This window comes from Hemitrygon akajei, chromosome 10, assembly GCF_048418815.1.
Source record: "Hemitrygon akajei chromosome 10, sHemAka1.3, whole genome shotgun sequence".
Classification (NCBI taxonomy): domain Eukaryota; kingdom Metazoa; phylum Chordata; class Chondrichthyes; order Myliobatiformes; family Dasyatidae; genus Hemitrygon; species Hemitrygon akajei.
In genome coordinates this window covers 52,773,045-52,792,219 of record NC_133133.1, presented here as the reverse complement: position 1 = coordinate 52,792,219, position 19,175 = coordinate 52,773,045, and the positions used below count along the sequence as shown (strand labels likewise).

Below are 19,175 nucleotides of genomic sequence, written 5' to 3'. Positions count from 1 at the left end.
TTGGTGCCTTAAACATTTACAATGATTCTTAATTCCCACTTAGTTGAGACTGATTTGCGGGGGTGGGGTTTAAAACAAAGATATTAAACTTGAAGCTGCAAGCTTTCTGATTAGTTTCATAATATTATGAAACACAAGTTCCATTATTTCCATTCAGATGAAAGTCCAAACATGTCGATCACGTTTTCACTTCCAACGGCAGAGTATGATTCTTCATGAACCATCTGATGACTCCATGGCCAGATCAGCCATGATCTTAATGAATGGTGGAGCTGGCTTGATGGGCCAGATTGCCTACTTCTTCTGGTATTTCATACGTTGAATATAAGACCATAAGTCAAAGGAGCAGAAGTCAGCTATTCGGCCCATCGAGTCTGCTCCACCATTTTAACATGAGCTGATCCACTCTCCCACTTAATCCCACACCCCCACCTTCTCACCATAACCTTTGATGCCCTGGCTACTCAGATACCTATCAATCTCTGCCTCATATACACCCAATGACTTGACCTCCACTGCTGCCCGTGGCAATAAATTCCACAGATTCACCACTCTCTGGCTAAAAAAGTTTCTTCGCATCTCTGTTCTGAATGGGTGCCCTTCAATCCTTAAGTCTTGCCCCCTTGTACTAGACTCCCCCACCATGGGAAACAACTTTGCCACATCCACTCTGTCCATGCCTTTCAACATTCGAAATGTTTCTATGAGGTTCCCCCCTCATTCTTTTAAACTCCAAAGAGTACAGTCTAAGAGCGGTCAAATGTTCCTCATATGTTAACCCTCTCATTCCCTGAATCATTCTAGTGAATCTTCTCTGAACCCTCTCCAACGTCAGCACATCCTTTCTTAAATAAGGAGCCCAGAACTGCACACAGTACTCCAAGTGAGGTCTTACCAGTGCCTTATAAAGCCTCAACATCACATTCCTGCTCCTATATTCTATTCCTCTAGAAATGAATACCAACATTACATTTGCCTTCTTCACCACCGACTCAACCTGAAGGTTAACCTTAAGCATATCCTGCACGATGACTCCCAAGTCCCGTTGCATCTCAGAACTTTGAATTCTCTCCCCATTTAAATAACTGTCTGCCTGCTTATTTCTTCTACCAAAGTGCATGACCATACAATTCCAATATTGTATTTCATTTGCCATTTCTTTGCCCATTCTGCCAATCTATCCAAGTCTCTCTGCAGACTCTCTGTTTCCTCAGCACTACAGGCCCCTCCACCTATCTTTGTATCATCAGCAAAGTTAGCCACAAAGCTATGTATTCCATAATCCAAATCGTTGATATACAACATAAAAAAGAAGCGGCCCCAACACAGACTCCTGTGGAACACCACTGGTAACTGGCAGCCAACCAGAATGGGATCCCTTTATTCCCACTCTCTGTTTCCTGCCAATCAGCCAATGCTCTATCCACGTATGTAACTTCCCCGTAATTCCATGGGCTCTTATCTTGTTTAGCAGCCTCCTTGTCAAAGGCCTTCTGAAAATGCAAATACGCAACATCCACTGCATCTCCCTTGACTAGCCTTCTTGTAATTTCCTTAAAAAATTGCAATAGGTTTGTCAGGCAGGATTTTCCTTTAAGGAAAACATGCTGAGTTCTGCCTATCTGTCATATGCCTCCAGGTACTCCATAACCTCATCCTTGACAATCGACTGCAACAACTTCCCAACCACTGATGTCAAGCTAACAGGTCTATAATTTCCTTTTTGCTTCCTTGCCCCCTTCTTAAATAGCAGAGTGACATTTGCAATCTTCCAGTCCTCCGGAACCATACCAGAATCTATTGACTTTTCTAAGATCATTGCTAATGCCTCCGCAATCTCCACAGATACTTCTTTCAGAGCACAAGGATGCATTCCATCTGGTCCAGGAGATTTATCTACCCTTAGACTATTCAGCTTCCTGAGTACTTTCTCTGTCTTAATTGTGACTATACACACTTCTCTTCCCTGACACCCTTGAGTGTCCAGTATACTGCAGATGTCTTCCTCAGTGAAGACTGATGCAAAATACTCGTTAGTTCCTCCCCCATTTCCTTATCTCCCATTACAATTTCTCTAGAATCATTTTCTATCAGTCCTATGTCTACTCTCACCTGTCTTTTACTCTTCATATACTTGAAAAAGCTTTTAGTATCCTAGAACCATAGAACCATAGAACATTACAGCACAGAAACAGGCCTTTTGGCCCTTCTTGGCTGTGCTGAACCATTTTTCTGTCTAGTCCCACTGACCTGCACCTGGGCCATATCCCTCCAAACCCCTCTCATCCATGTACCTGTCCAAGTTTTTCTTAAATGTCAAAAGTGAGCCCGCTTTCACCACTTCATCTGGCAGCTCATTCCACACTCCCACCACTCTCTGCTTGAAGAAGCTCCCCCTAATGTTCCCTTTAAACTTTCCCCCCTTCACCCTTAACCCATGGCCTCTGGTTTTTCTCTCCCCTGGCCTCAGTGGAAAAAGCCTGCTTGCATTCACTCTACCTATACCCATCATAATTTTACACACCTCTATCAAATCACCCCTCATTCTCCTATGCTCCAGGTAATAAAGTCCTAACCTATTCAACCTTTCTCTGTAACTCAGTTTCTCAAGTCCCGGCAACATCCTTGTAAACCTTCTCTGCACTCTTTCAACCTTATTAATGTCCTTCCTGTAATTAGGTGACCAAAACTGCACACAATACTCCATATTCCGTCTCACCAATGTCTTATACAACCTCACCATTACCTTCCAACTCTTATACTCAATACTTTGATTTATAAAGGCCAATGTACCAAAAGCTCTCTTTACAACCCTATCTACTTGTGACGCCACTTTTAGGGAATTATGTATCTGTACTCCCAGATCCCTCTGTTCTACTGCACTCCTCAGTGTCCTACCATTTACCTTGTATGTTCTAACTTGGTTTAACCTTCCGAAGTGCAATACCTCACACTTGTCCACATTAAACTCCATCTGCCATTTTTCAGCCCTTTCCTCCAATTGGTCCAAATCCCTTTGCAAGCTTTGAAAACCTTCCTCATTGTCCACTGCACCTCCAATCTTTGTATTATCAGCAAATTTGCTGATCCAATTTGCCACATTATCATCCAGATCATTGATATAGATGACAAATAACAATGAACCCAGCACTGATCCCTGTGGCACACCACTAGTCACAGGCCTCCACTCAGAGTAGCAATCCTCCACTACCATTCTCTGGCTTCTTCCATCGAGCCAATGTCTAATCCAATTTACTACCTCTCCATGTATACCTAGCGATTGAATCTTCCTAACTAACCTTCCATGCGGGACCTTGTCAAAGGCCTTACTGAAGTCCATGTAGACAATATCCACTGCCTTCCCTTCATCCACTTTTCTGGTAACTTCCTCGAAAAATTCTAATAGATTGGTTAAACATGACCTAGCATGCACAAAGCTATGCTGACTTTTTCTAATAAGTCCCTGTCTATCCAAATACTTGTAGATCCTTTCTCTTAGTATTCCTTCCAATAATTTACCTACTACCGATGTCAAACTTAAACCGGCCTATAATTTCCTGGCTTACTTTTTGAGCCTTATTTAAACAACGGAACTACATGAGCTAACCTCCAATCTTCCGGCACCTGACCCGTGGATACCGACATTTTAAATATTTCTGCTAGGGCCCCTGAAATTTCAACACTAGTCTCCTTCAAGGTCCGAGGGAATACCCTGTCAGGTCCTGGGGATTTATCTACTCTGATTTGCCTCAAGACAGCAAGCACCTCTTCCTCTTTAATCTGTATAAGTTCCATGACCTCCCTACTTGTTTGACTTGTTTCCATAGACTCCATTCCAGTTTTCTTAGTAAATACAGATGCAAAAAACCCATTTAATCTCCTCTTTGATATTATTTGTTAGCTTCCTTTCATAGTTCATCTCTTCCCTCTTAATGGCCTTCTTAGTTTCCTTTTGTAAGCTTTTAAAAACTTCCCAATCCTCTGTCTTCCCACTAATTTTTGCTTCCTTGTATATCCTCTCCTTTGCTTTTACTTTGGCTTTGACTTCTCTTGTCAGCCACAGTTGGATCCTTTTTCCATGCGAAAATTTATTCCTTTTTGGAATATATCTGTGTTGCACCTTCCTCACTTCTTGCTTAAACTCCAGCCACTGCTGCTCTGCCGTCCTTCCCACTAGTGTCCCCTTCCAGTCAACTTTGGCCAGTTCCTCTCTCCATGCCATGGAGTAATTTCCTTTACTCCACTGAAATACCTACACATTGGATTTCAGCTTCTCTTTCTCAAATTTCACAGTAAACTCAATCATGTTATGATCACTGCCTCCTAAGGTTCCTTCACTTCCATCTCTCTAATCACCTCTGGTTCATTACACAATACCCAATCCAGTACAGCCGATCCCCTAGTGGGCTCAACAACAAGCTGTTCTAAAAAACCATCTCGTAGACATTCTACAAATTCTCTCTCTTGAGATCCAGTGCTGACCTGATTTTCCCAATCCACTCACATGTTAAAATTCCCTACAATGATCATAATGCTGCCCTTCTGGTGAGCCTTTTCTATTTCTATCTTCTAAAATTCTTATTATCATCAACATATAACCTGCAGCACCAGGGGTCCCAACACATTCGACCACTGCTAAACCATGCCAGACTACATTTTGGTAAATCTGATCACTTGGCCATCCTACTCCTACCTGCTAAAGAGTATAGCTCTGGAGATTAGGACAACAAAGAGGTGGTTACAGAGGGCAGAGGAGTGGCTACAGGATTGCTTCATGCAGTTGGACTGGGCCTTGTTCAAGGATTCATCGGAGAATCTCAGTGAATACACTATTGTTGTCACAGACTTTAATAAACAGCTGTGGATGAGTGTGTCCCCACAAAATCATTCAGAGTCTTCCGCAACCAGAAGCCCTGGATGAAGCATGAGATCCACAATCTGCTGAGGGCCAGATCAGTGGTGTTCATATCTGGCAACCAAGTAAAATGCAAGAGGTCCAGGTACAATCCCACGTGCAAAATGCAACTCCGAATTAAACTTGAATAATGAAGGATGCTCAACAGCTGTGCAAGGTTTGAATGTTATTACCTCCTGCAAAGTGGAACAAGGTTTTACTCCCAGGTGAGCTCAGTGCCTTCTATGCTTGCTTTAACCATCAAAATATGGAGGAACCTTAACGAGCTCCCACAGCCCTGATGACACCATGATTTCAGTATCAGAGGCTAACATGAGAGCAACCTTCAGAAAGATGAACCCATGGAAAGCATTTGGCCCCGATGGGGTGTCTGACTGAGTACTAAAGACCTGTGCTGATCAACTGGCTGGAGTGTTCACTGAGATATTTAACCTCTCACTTCGACAGTCTGAGGTACCCACCTGTTTCAAGCAGGCTTCAATTATACCGCTGCCTAAGAAGAATGAGATAACCTGCCTCAATGACTATTGGTCCAGTAGCACTTACATCCACTGTAATGAAGTACTTTGAGGGGTTGGTGAGGAAGCATATCAACTCCTGCCTGAGAAGTGACCAGGATCTGCTTCAGTTTGCCTTCTGGCACAACAGGTCCAGAGCAGATGCCATTTCATTGACTCTTCATTGAAGCCTGGAAGATCCGGACGGGAAAGATGCATAATCGAGATGTTCTTTATTGACTACAGCTCAGCATTCAATACCATCATCTCCTCAAAACTTATTAATAAGCTTCAAGTCTTTGGGGTCAAATCTCATGCAATTACATCTTTGATTTCCTCACTTTCAGAGCCCAGTCTTTTAGGATTCCTTCAGAATTTCTATCAGCGCATGTGCACCACAAGTCTACTCCTGTTCTACTCACTTTATACTTATGACTGTGAGGATAATTGCAGCTCCTGTGACATATTTAAGCTTGCTGAGAAAATTTCTTTTATTGGAAGATTTAAAAGTGATGATGAATCAGCACATAGGAGGGAGATTGAAATCTGGCTGTTGTAGCTTAACAAAAACCTATCACTCTATGTCAGCAAGACCAAGGAGCTGATTATTGACTTCCGCAGGTGAAAACCAAAGGTCCATGAGCCAGTCCTCATCAGGTGATCAGAGGTGAAGAGGGTCAGGAAATTCCTTGGCATTAACATTTCATAGGATCTGTCCTGGGCCCAGCATTTAAGTGCCATAACAAAGAATGCATGGCAGTGCTCTACTATCTTAGAAGTTTGTGAAGATTTGGCATGATATCTAAAACTTTGACAAACTCCTGTAGATGTGTGGTGGAGATTACTGTATATTGACTGGTTGCATCACAGCCTGGTATGGAAACACCAATACCCTTGAGTAAAAACAACTACAAAAAATAGTGGATGTGGCTCAGTCCATCACAGATAATGGCTTCCCCACCATGGAGCACATTTACACAGAGTGCTGTTGTAGGAAAGCAGCTTCCATATTAAGGACCATGCCCCCTTCTCACTGCTGCCATCAAGAAGGTGGTACAGGAGCCTCAAGACCCACACCATCTTGAAACAGTTATTACCCCTCAGTTATTATCCCCCCAGGCTTTTGAACCAAGGGGGATAACGGAATTGTTGCCTCATCCTGTGGACCCACTTTATCTCATGTTCTTAATATTTATTGCTTATTTATTATTATTATTATTATTATTATTATTATTATTATTATTATTTATTTTATTCTTTTGTATTTGCACCGTTTATTGCCTTCTGTACATTGGTTGTTTTCCCATCCTGTAGGGTGGGCTCTTTCATTGATTATAATGTATTTCTTGGAGTTACAGTGAATGGCAGCAAGAAAATGATTCTCAGGGTTGTATATGTTGATATACATGTAGTTTGATTATAAATTTACTTCGAAGTTTAAACTTATTACACCACCAATCATGCACCTCTTGCAGTTCTTAAAACCTAAAGCATGAGGAGTAATGTTAATCAAGTTGTTTGTTTGATTTGATGGTCATGTACTCGGCTCTCAGCTGTGGCTCCAAGTAGCTGTTTGCATGCATCATCAGCCACACCCCGGTACACCGCTATGACCGGTGGGCTAAACCAGGTAAGGGTGGCCGGTGGCCTCATGAGATAGGGACAAGCCTGTTCTAGAATATAAAGTCTGGTGGACTAGCTGAATGAGATCCACAGCAAGATCCCACAGCCAGGAAGGTTGTACTGCAATGCTCTGTGGCGAGCGAAAGACGAGACAAGGCACAGAAGATGTCATGGTCATCCATCGCAACCATGGTATACCCCAGTTTGTGATACTTGTTTGTACCAGTGCACCCGGAATTCTGAGATCGAGAGTGGCTTTTCTAATGTGAAAACTCTCCCACATAGTTCTTCCTGTCATCGTCTGCTGACTATTTTCATTGATATTTAGTTCTGCACAGACATGGAAGAAGTCCAATTTTGTGGTCATGTTGATTGTGACTAAGTACCAGATACTGTTTGTCATCTGCAGCTTGAAAGGCAGCTTGTTTCTCCACATCAATGCGCTGTTTTGTCTCCTTATGCACAACCATGGTATGTTTTTAGTTTGATGGTACTTTCCATAAAATGTGCCTGGCTGAACATACAACATGTCTCTATCAGAAAGTCTGCACAGGTTTCAATTCACATATCCACAGAAAAGTTGATCATATACAGTGCACCTTCATTTAAAGGTCACCTTGTTTCCTGCCATTACTGTGGCTTAGATACTGTTCAATCTCAGCACTTTATTTTTCTGAAGTTCTCTTGACATCTGAAATTCTATAGTTGAAGTAAGTTAATATTATCATGTGCCTTTGAACAAAATGAGTTGTATGATATGAACAATACGATAGGATTTAGTTGAAAGGATCACAGGAGGAGATTCATGTGGAGTGTAAATTACAGTTGGGCTGAATGGCCTACACTGTGGTGTAGAATCTGTTTAATTCTACATAACAGCTCCTGCCTTTCACTCAGACTCAGTTGATTGAATGCAAAAACAAGCAAATACTTGAAAGGTAGGTAATGCACAAACATACATATCCAGGCAAGAATACTTGTCTATATTTCATTCTTGCACTGTAAGAATTGCCAAAATAGAGAACAATTTTAATTTCAGTCTTTCCCACAGCTCAACAGTTATGAAAGAATAGAAATAAATGTCCAGGCATACATATGCAATGAATGAATAGAATGTTTAACTTTTTTTATCATTTGACTTGTTTTGTCAACAGACTAAAACTTCTAAATGCCAATCAATTAAGAAAATACATAGTACCGTTTAAACATGCCTCTTTGTGAAACAAGCTTAGCTTGGCTCCTTGGTTTATTCAGGTGTTCTAGAAACACTGCAACTTGCTGACAAGAGCCGATCAAGCTAATGAAAAGCATAGATAGCATTTGAACAAAGTGACTGTCAATATGGATTGAACAAGACTTCTGAGAAATAACCCATGCTTTGAAAATAATGCTTCATATCATCAAGTACATTGAAGACCTACAATTAAAGGCCTTGAATTATAGTTCAGAGATTAGTGTGCAAACATTTAATGGATTGAGATGAAATTCCTTCTTTCACTATTTTAACTTAAAATCCTATATCACTCTATCAAAAAGAGGTTAAAACAATAGAATAAAGAATATTTTGAAGCCATAAGGGTAATTTTAATTCAATTGGTCCATTAGTAACTAGATACATCTGAAATTAAAATGACTACCTCAAGAGAACTACTTTGTTCTCACACAGTTTATGTTTGCGGCCACAAGCACTTACAAAATGGGACTTCTTAACTTGAAGTACCCCAAGCACATAATCTGCTGAGCTTCCTAAAGTCCTGCCGAAGGGTTTCTGCCTGAAATGCCGACTGCACTTTTTTCCAAAGATGCTGCCTGGCCTGCAGCATGTTTCCTCCAGCATTTTGCTCGGCTTTCCAACATCTGCAGATCTTCTCCTGTTTTTGAGCTCCCTTAAGTGTGGACCTAATGCAAATGCAGTGTAAACTCTGATTTACTACCTTAAAATAGAGTTATAGTCGAGGGAATTGTTCTCTCTCTTGTGCCTCATAACTTTTAATTTACCTGCAGGAGTTATGATGAGGGAACATTGCTAATTGAACTATGCTGTGCAGCTTGCTTTCCTCTTGCTCTACAGTAAACACAATGAAAATTCAACATATCTAACATGGTCTTATTACATAAATTACATTACCTTACATTAAACTAATCATATTATAAATTCTATTAAATACATCATAAACGTGGTCTTTATTTAAATTTCCTAAGAGTGTTTAAAGTGTATCCCAGACATTTTTGGTAATGATATGGGAATTCCATAAGGGAGAATTTCTGTTACCTGAACTGCCATAATGTCAAGAGTGGCTCATACATAAGCATTTTCAAGGTGGATAATATTGTGTAGTACAAACATGAACCTGTAATCCTGTGCAATTCTGTATATGCCTCATGAGACAACTGATGATTGAAGAAATTCATCTCGTTATACGTTCCTCTAGCAACACTTTCCACTGTTTAACCATTTTGGCATTCATGCAGTGTTCCAGTCATGGACGAATGCACATCCTGGCAGGAGACTGAAACAGGTTTGATCTTGGATGATCTGCCAGTAGAATCATGATCCATCAGGCAGCATACACTAGCTATGGTAGTCAGGGCCGAAAATCTGTTGACATTCGTTTGCAACTTCTAAGAAGTATATGTGAACACACAGACTATAAAGCAACACTTTCACACCAATAATCTGTTCATAAATCAACCACGCTCAACATTCTTTGCATCTGCCATAGGGACACAATGGTGGTATTTCACTTCTAAAATGCACTACAGCTATTCACCCAGCAGCACTTCCCAATCATTCCAACTCCACGAGAAAGGTCAAGGGTAGCAGGTAACATGGGAACATCACCACTTGCAGGCTTCCATCCAAGCCACACACCATCCTGAGTTGAAATACACTATCAGTCCTCCATCACCACAGGGTCTAAATTCTGGAGCTTTCTGTCCAAACTTCACTAAGATTACCTTCACCAGCAAGATCACAGTGATCCATGGAGGCAGATCAACAACATTTTCGCTTGGGCAATAAACTTTGTCTTTGCTGGTAATATACAGATCTCAAAAATTAACTAATGAAAAATTTGTTTGCTAAGTCTAGGTACTAGTACTTGCCATCCAATAGCTTGTGGAAGGTCCATCACTAGAAGATTGCAGCAGGTCAGTGAGGTGGCTGAGCAATTAGAACAATTAGGACAACAAATACAGGCCTTGCCTGAAAAATTTATAAATTAAGTAAAATAATAAACTACATCAAATGTTATCAAGGTTAGGCTCTTTCATTTGAAGAGAACTTTATCCACGTTGCATTTCCTTTGAATCTGTATAGATTAATTCTATACCTGTATGAGGGGCATGAAGCGGATAAATGTGCATTGTCTTGTTTTCAAAACTGGGGACTGAGGAACCAGAGGGCATGGGTTCAAGCTATGAAGGGAGAGATTTAATAGGAACCTGAGGGGAAACTTTAACCTGGGGTTTAGTCAGTATAAGCTGCCAGGGGAAATGGTTGACGTAGGAACTTTAACGGCATTTAAAAGATACTTGTTCAGGTACGTAGATAAGAAAGCTATAAAGTGATATGAGCCAAAAACTGCTTAGATCAGAATCTTGATCAGCTTGGATAATTGGGCAGTTTTCTATGCTGTTTGGTCTATAACTATGACTTCATGGGAAATTCGGTTTCAAATTTCATTGTGAGGATGAATGAACCGATTAGAATCATGAGTTTAAACTAATCTGCCCAGGAGGAATTGTCTGGGTGTGTATTTAAGGTGAATTATGAATTGGATCCTGCTATCTGCTGACTAATCAGGATTTTTACAAAACAACAGTGTCTATTTGGAAACACCCCAGCAAAAATTATAAAGTATCTAATGAGTATCTTTAAATCAGGTTTCCATCAAGTGACTAGAACTGCTATTTTAGCTGGCAAACTGAAATTTCTGTTAGTGGTTGATGTTCCAGCTTATGGCTATGCTTCTTAGCAAGTATTCAATAAATTTCCATACTTCCTTGCAAAGTAAGAGGAGACCATCAGTTCCATCAGTTCCATGCTGGTTTACAGAACTTTGCCACTTCCCCTTATTTTCCCTGTACTCCCACCATCTCCCCCCAGATTCTACCATGTACCATTGCTACCCAGATTTTACAACATCAGCTCCCCCAGATTCAACCATCTGCCTATACAACAGGAGCAACTTTAAGTAGTCAATCAACTTTAAAAATACTGCATACCTTTGAGATGTATGACGAGCTGGAGCGTCCAGAGAAAATTCTGATGGTCTCAGGGGGAGTGTGCAAACTCCACATACACAGCATTGGAGGTCAGGACTGAACCCGCCTCACTGCTGGTCTCATGCAGCAACTTTACAAGCTGCAAAACTGTGCCAGTTAAATTGGCCTTAGAAAGTGACTGGTGAGGCCGGAGCAAAATTTAAGGTGGCTTTCTACTTCATCTATTAATATTAGAACTAATTTTCTGCCTTTTTAGTTTACTGCTTTGTCAAGGAACTTTAGAAGTTGAAAATTGCTCCACGTTGATTTTTGCGATTTCAGGACCTGAGAAATTACAGTAAGATGGCGACACATTCAGATGCAGCGGCCACACTGGGTCCAATCAAGTGTGTATTTGATTGTTTTGTATGCCTTTTTTTTTAAACAATCAGAAGTTAGTGCAGGATACTAAGAACATCTAGTAACGTGGACCTATCCCATCAGCAAGTTGGTTGGTAGTGATGGAGCTGGACTTATTGCCTGGTGTTTTCTACTGTTGGACAGTGCACTGTCCAAGAATAGGTGAAAGTGATTGCCTTAGATATTTTTGTGATTACAAGGCAAGGCCAAGTTGGACATTGGTAATGTAGAATACTACAAGTCCGGTTCATGGTTCAATGGCAAGACTAACGAATGGTGGTGGTGGGGGGTGGTGGGGGGGGGGGAGGGTGGCTGCATTACCTCAGTTGTGGGAATGACTAGACCCAAACTACGGGTTCTCCAATGGCAGCTGATTAAGAGAGGAGAGGCTGTGGTAGTTTGGGAGAGCCTCTGTTGGGTGCGCTGGAATCTTTACTTAGGCTGGGGCTGGCCCCATCTGTCAGTGCTGCTCTCCAGTGTTTGCTCAATGGAAGAACAAGCTGGATCATGACAATGTACCATCAATTCTACAGTCATGCCACTCAGGAACTTGAGCTATATTGTAACTGTATTTTTTTTCCAGAAATTGTAACCATATGTACCATTCGTGCTCTGTGCTATCTGCTGTTGGTAATGTGTTTTGCAAGTTGGCCCCAGAGGAACACTGCTTCGTTTGGCTATGTTCATGTGTAGTTGAAGGATAATTAAACTTGAACTGGAACTTTACAGTTAAAGATAGCTCTCTATTTCTATTTCCTTATTCGGGAGTGGTTGTAGAAAGAACAATATCACCAACTTCTAACGTGTTTTTCCCAACAGAAGGAAAAAACTTGATGATGATGTTACCCAGCCTACAGAACTGGAATTAAAGGAAGCATCCTATGACAACAAAAATTTGAGTAAAAGTTGAAAAAGCTAGAAGAAAGACAGAAAGGCCAGAGTGATTGATATTTCACTGGGTTAATTGAACAGTTTAATTCACCCGGCAATAAGGTTAGAAGAGCTCTTTAAAATTAATAAACCATATTTCATGCAACTGCAATGGTCAACATTGTTTGGTTTATTTTTTTTTAGGATGCAGACAATTTGAAAATGCACACCAATTAATTACAATAAAATTAGTAGCAGCAGGAGATTAAACTGAAGTCTTTTGACATCAAGTGATATAAGGATGAAACTGGTCTTCTGAAAGTATGTGGGATCTGTCCTGGGACCGTCATGCAGGAGCCATCATAAAGAGAGCATGACAGTACCTCTACACAGATACAGCATGTCATCTAAAACTTTGAAAAGACTTCTATAGATGCACTGTGGAAAGTATTTATTCTGATTGTATCATGACCTGGTGCTAAATCTTGAATGCCCAAGAATGGAAAAGCCTACAAAATTGGTGGATACAACCCAGTGCATCACAAGAAAAGCCCTTCACACTATTGAGGACATCTACAAGGAGTGCTGCCCCAAGAAAGCAACATCAATCATCAAGGAACCCCACCATGCAGGCCACGGACTCTTGTCACTGCCATTGGGAAGGATGTGCAGGAGCCTTATGTCCCACACCACCAGGTTCAGGAACAGTTATAACCCTTCAACCATCAGGATCCTGAACCAGTGTGGATAACTTAACTCACCTCCACACTGAACTGATTCCACAAGTTATGAACTAAATTTCAAGCACTCTACAACTCATGTTCTCATTATTACTTATTTGCTTATTTAAATTATCATTTATCATTTGCACAGTGTGTCTTTTGCATGTTGATCATTTGCCAGTCTTTGTGTGTTAGTTTTTCATTGACTGTGTGTTAGAATTTCTCTGTTGTGCTGTAAATGCCTGCTAAAACTGAATCTCAAGGTAGTATATGGTGACATATATGTACTTCAATTATAAATATACTTTGAACTGTGTTGGCAAAAGTACTCAAGAAGTCCTTTGACAGTGTGACTGATTTTGTTTTTCTGCTGAAATTAACACTAGGAAAGGATGTAGTCCTTCATTGACCTGTCCTTTGGGTGATCCTTGCTATGATGCACTAATACGCAGTCTAACATTTCTTCTATTAGGTATTTTCCAAATTTTCTGATTTTTTTTTCATTTTGCAAGTATTCCAATGTGAAAACATGAAATCTGCAACATGAGGAGGTTGATTAGTGGGATGGGGAAAGGAAGTGAGAAGAGGAGTGTGGGCACTAAAAATAGGAAAGGTATATATTTTTATTTTATTTATATATTCTTACATCCAAGGGAATAAAAATCTTTATGTTGCATCTCCATTGCAATAAAGAGGGGAAATGTGGGAGGATAGTGTCCAAAAGTAAGATTGTATACATAACTGTTTTGTATACCTGTATGTACAGTTTGATACAAGATCAGATTAATCACCAGTCCAATGACGGTCTGCTGAAAGAAGCTGTCCCAGAACCTGTTGTTCCCAGTCTTAATGCTGCGGTACCATTTGCCAGATGGTAGCAGCTGAAACAGTTTGTGGTTGGGGTGGCTGGAGTCCCTGATGATCCTCTGGGCCCTTTTTATGCAACTGCTGCTGTAAATGTCCTGAATAGAGGAGAGTTTACATCCACAGACGTACTGGGCAGTCTGGACCACTTTCTGCGGTGTTCTGTGATTTAGGATAGAACAGTTCCTGTACCAGACGATGACACAGCCAGTCAGGATGCCCTCTATGGTGCCCCTGTAGAAAGTCCTGGGGATCTGGTTACTCATGCCAAATTTCTTCAGCCGTCTAAGGTGAAAGAAGCGCTGTTGTGTATTTTTCATCACATAGCTGATATGTACAGATCAGGTGAGATCTTTGGTGATGTGTATACCGAAGAACTTAAAACTATTCACCCTCTCAACTACAGTCCCATTGATGTCAATAGGTGCTGGCCTGTCTATGTTCCTCCTGTAATCCATGATCAAATCTTTCATTTTTTTGACATTGAGGGAGAGGGTGTTTTCTTGGCACCACTGCATCAGGGTGTTGACTTCTCCTCTGTAGGCTGTCTCATTATAGTTGGAAATATGGCCTACCAATGTCATGTCATCTGCAAATTTCAGCTGACTGGAGCTGCGTGTGGTAACAGAGTCGAGGGTGTATACGGAGTAGAGGAGGGAGCTCAGATCACAGCCCTGGAGGCTCCTGTGTTGAGGGTGAGAGGGGCAGAGGTAATGGAGCCTGTCCTTACTACCTGCCGATGATCCAACAGGAAGTCTAGGATCCAGCTACACAAGGTGGGGTGCAGGTCAAGGTCTCTGAGCTTCTGTTGAGCCTGGGGGGAATTACGGTGTTGAAATCTCAACTGTAGTCTAAGAACAACTTTCTAACATAAGCATCCCTCTTTTCCAGGTGAGTGAAGACGATGTGTAGTGTTGTGGCTATGGCATCATCTGTTGGTCAGTTGTGGCAGTAGGCGATTTGTAAGGGGCCCAGTGTTGATGGTAGCATGCTGCAGATGTAGTCCTTGACCCGCCTCTTAAAGCATTTGCTTATGATTTACGTGAGAGCAACAGGACGCCAATCGTTCAGATATGTTACTTTGGTTTTCTTTGGTATAGGAGCAATGGTGAATATTTTGAAGCAGGAGGGCACGACACACTGGGTGAAGAAGAGATTAAAAACGTCTGTAAACAGACCAGCTAGCTGTGCCATGCACACCTCGTGTACTCGTTCTGGGATGCTCTCTGGCCCGCTGCCTAGCGGCTGTTGACGTGCTGGAATGACCTACTTAACCTCTGCCTTGGAGATGATCAAGGTGCAGGTCGTGTCAACGGCTCTCCTTGGGGATTCAGTGTCAACGACTTCAAAACGAGTGTAAAAAAGATCTAGCTCGTCCAGGAGAGAGACAGTGATGTCGGCTGAGATGGTGTGCGGACCTTGTGTGTCGTTGGTGCAGAGTTGTGTCTGGATTTTGTATACGTGGAAGAGGAGCAAACAAGCCGATACCAATAACAATTTGCAGGAGAGCAAGACTTCGTGTGTGCAGAGAGCTTAGTACAGTTCACTGGCTTGCCTGTGATGTTAATAATATTTTTCTCCTATCTTGTCAGATATTTACCTGCCTAAACTGAAACTTCACTACCTAGCACACAGTGATGACATTCTATGAAGTGATATACAATTAGTTAAATCTGTACCTTATAGGAAGTGCCAGACACATACAATTAAGAAAAATATTGAGATATACGTTTTCTAATCTCCTTCATCAGTTGAGATGTACTTTGATTTCTCCTTCACATTTGTTGCTATCTAAGATCTCTAATTGAAAGATAATCTTACATAAGCATATTTACACTTCCCTGTTTATTTACTCTTGTTGTTAGGATACTGACATCATGTTACTATAATCACTTCCTCCAGCATTCACGCTGCTCAGAGCATAGATTAACTCATGAGGTGTGTAATTTGAGGATCTCCTAATATGGTTAGCACCTCTGCTCATGTACACCACATCAACTCTTGCTGTCGTCAGTCAGCTCCAGCATTAGGTGAGGAGGCTTGACAGATATGTACTCAGTTAACCGCAGTTAGTCATAGGACCTGTTAAACTGTACCACACGTTTATGATCTTAAACATTCTGAAAAATGTTACACAATAAAACAGAGCTCAGTTCATATTACATTTTCAATTTCTATTTAAACAATATCTGAAAGCGTTGAACCAGGACTCCCTAACACAAACGAAGTGGATGCTTATGATAGTTTTCTGCCAAAAGCTACTGCCACAATAATAAAACTAATAATTTTATTATTACGGGAATAACTGCCCAGAATTTTCTCACAGTTGTTCCCTAGTTTATGTGGTAACCTTGCAGGCAATTACTGTTTCTTCTGGGTTTTGTGTGGAATTACTACCTCATAATCCTATCTAAAGTTTGGTTGCAATTCTCAAGGAGTGCCATGTTAAAGAGGTGCCATCTTCTGAATGAAATATAACATTGCTCAGGTGAACATGGAAATTTATATGCAAAGAATAATGTGAATTCTACAGGTCAATATTTAAGTTCCAACCATGACTTCTTAAAAAAGTTATGAATGAGCCATTTATTTCAGTAGACAATGTTAAGACAACTGCCCTGCCCCAAAGAGAGCCATATGAGGTCATTCTCACCCTTGGCCATCAGGTTCTGTAATGAGTCAACCTATAGCCGGGAAAATGATTTTGTAATCTTTGACTTGTAAATCTTGTACATCTTAATTTTAAGGTAGCTTTTTTTTTTGCATCATGCACAAAATGCTGGAGAAATTCAACAGGCCAGGCACAATCTATGGAAAAGACTACAATTGATGTTTTGGGCCGAGACCTTTCATGAAGACACATCCTGATAAATGGTCGTGGTCTGAAATGACCATTCCAGCATCTGCAGATTTTCTCTTGATTTTTCAAAAAAAATTCTTGCTTCTCTTCTAATATTTGTGTAACTGAGCACTTGTAATGTTACTGTGAGACTGTAATTTCCTTTGGGATCCAAAAAGTATCTATCTATGGAAATCAGCTGCTGTTTTTGCATTAGCTGGAACAATCTAATATTTTATTTTCTGCCTTTTGAAACACATATCCAATTTTCCTTCTAAGGGATATTTAAACACTGCTTTAAGATAAAGTAATCTGAGCCATTATCATCGATAATAATTGCTACCCTCAAGATAAAAAGTCAAACTTTGAATGGGCGAATTAAGTTGGACACAATCTCTTGCCCTAACCCTTCTACCCACATGATTCCCTTGGCAGTATCAACCTTTCACAAATCTGTTCGCTGAAACAAACTGGAAGTTTCATTCACATACCTGTCCTGTGAAGTGGAACAGTCCACCAGAGTCAGCCAGACCTCAGACATCATCCTGAAGAAGGGTCCTGGCCCGAAACATCGATGGTTTATTCATTTCCATAGATGTTGCCTGACCTGTGGAGTTCCTCCAGTATTTTGTGTACGTTGCCTCAGACAGCCTTGATGGTACTTGTCAGCTGATAATCAGAGACAACTAAAGGTATTCAAACATTACAAAGATTAAAATATTAAGAAAATTAATAATAAATTACATCAAAGCGCAGTCCAACTGTTCCACTGTGTCTACCTCATTCAAACGATTGGAGGTTTGAAACTCAGGGAACAGTATGGAGTACCTTAGTTGAGAATAACAGAGCTGTGCTGTCAGCACTGAAACCAGCGGTGAAGCACAGCATCCAATACACTAGCATCTGACCGCCAATCCATTCGATACATTGGTGCAAGTTACGAATGCACTGACCCATACATTGCAGTCAGTCTACATCTACCCAGAAGAAGAATAAGCCTTTCTAGTCAAAAAAAAAATATCCTGGCCATTGTTTGCAAATGTTTCAACCAGTAATGCAATTTAGGGCAAATGAAGTAGATATCATTCTTTAAGGTAAAAAACTTATTTCATTGTAAATGATAACTGGACCTCTTTTGCACATTCATAATATTATTAAATGTCCAATTTAGGCTGAGGATTATTCTGTTTTTAATAATGCATTGATTAACATGCTCAGGTAAGGCTTTTCTGTGCACTATTTTAAATGAATAATTAATATGTTCAAAATAAATGGTGAACAACCTGCATTAAAGTAGTGCACTTCAGAATTTAATGTGAACATATTAGCAAATTCACTGTAAGTACTCTTAAAGCAATGTCTCCCACCGTACTTCTTTAACAAGCAGGAACGGGTAGCTGAGAATGATTTGCAGCAGATGCAAGGTCTATTTTTGAAACTGCATCCCCTGGTGGTCCAGTGGATTTAGATTCACCTAAGTTCCTTGGTGGTCTTATTTGTGTTTGAGTGCAGGTGGGGCGGATGGTGGGAGAGGCTGCTTGAGAGCTACTTGGTGGTCTTGTAAGGAAAGCCACAATGGTGATTCTTCATCTCTTCCTTTGGGAAAAAAAACAAATAAGAATATAGAATAACATTTTGAAAGAAGCATTATAGAGTTTAGAGTTCAGAAAATTAAATTCACTAAATAATCTCCGGAAAGAGCATTTAATTAAACAATACAACTTTTATATTATTTGCAGATGTTTTTACAATTATACATTCCAATAATACTGGTTTCTTTAATATAGGTATATCATTTGCATCTTATTTATAGAAAGCAGCAAGGCTGATTCTTTCCATTCTTCCCTCTAGCTTGTCCTGTGCCATTATGCTGAAAGCAATTGACTTATTACGTAGCACAAGCACTGCTTCTTTGAAACCCCTGTGTTTGTGTTGTGGTTTTCTACCGCATAGATGATATATTGAGGATTTGACCCACAGCTGCGTATATCTCACTTGGAACAGCCAGGGTATATTCAAGCCTTTGTGAGCAGCAAACTACAGCAAGATAACTAAGAGCAACCAAAGCTTAAAGTAACTGCCCTCTTACCTTGTATGTACTGGGTCATCAATAAAGATGTCAATTGTGTAACTATATTTAAATAAAAACAGCTGTTATTAGATCGACCATTCTGGTTTTGATGAATTAGTGATTCAAGTGCTCTAGATTCTGCATCATT

The 19,175-nt window shown here is 40.5% G+C and overlaps 1 long non-coding RNA gene across 1 annotated transcript in view; it reads right to left on the bottom strand.

The window, feature by feature from the left end:
* LOC140734067 (uncharacterized) overlaps positions 1-17,638 on the bottom strand; it is a 77,905-nt gene extending 60,267 nt beyond the window's left edge. The window contains exon 1 of the long non-coding RNA XR_012100460.1: positions 17,448-17,638. This is a non-coding gene — a long non-coding RNA (uncharacterized lncRNA). The remainder of the gene's footprint in view (positions 1-17,447) is intronic.
* Positions 17,639-19,175: the final 1,537 nt, after the last annotated feature.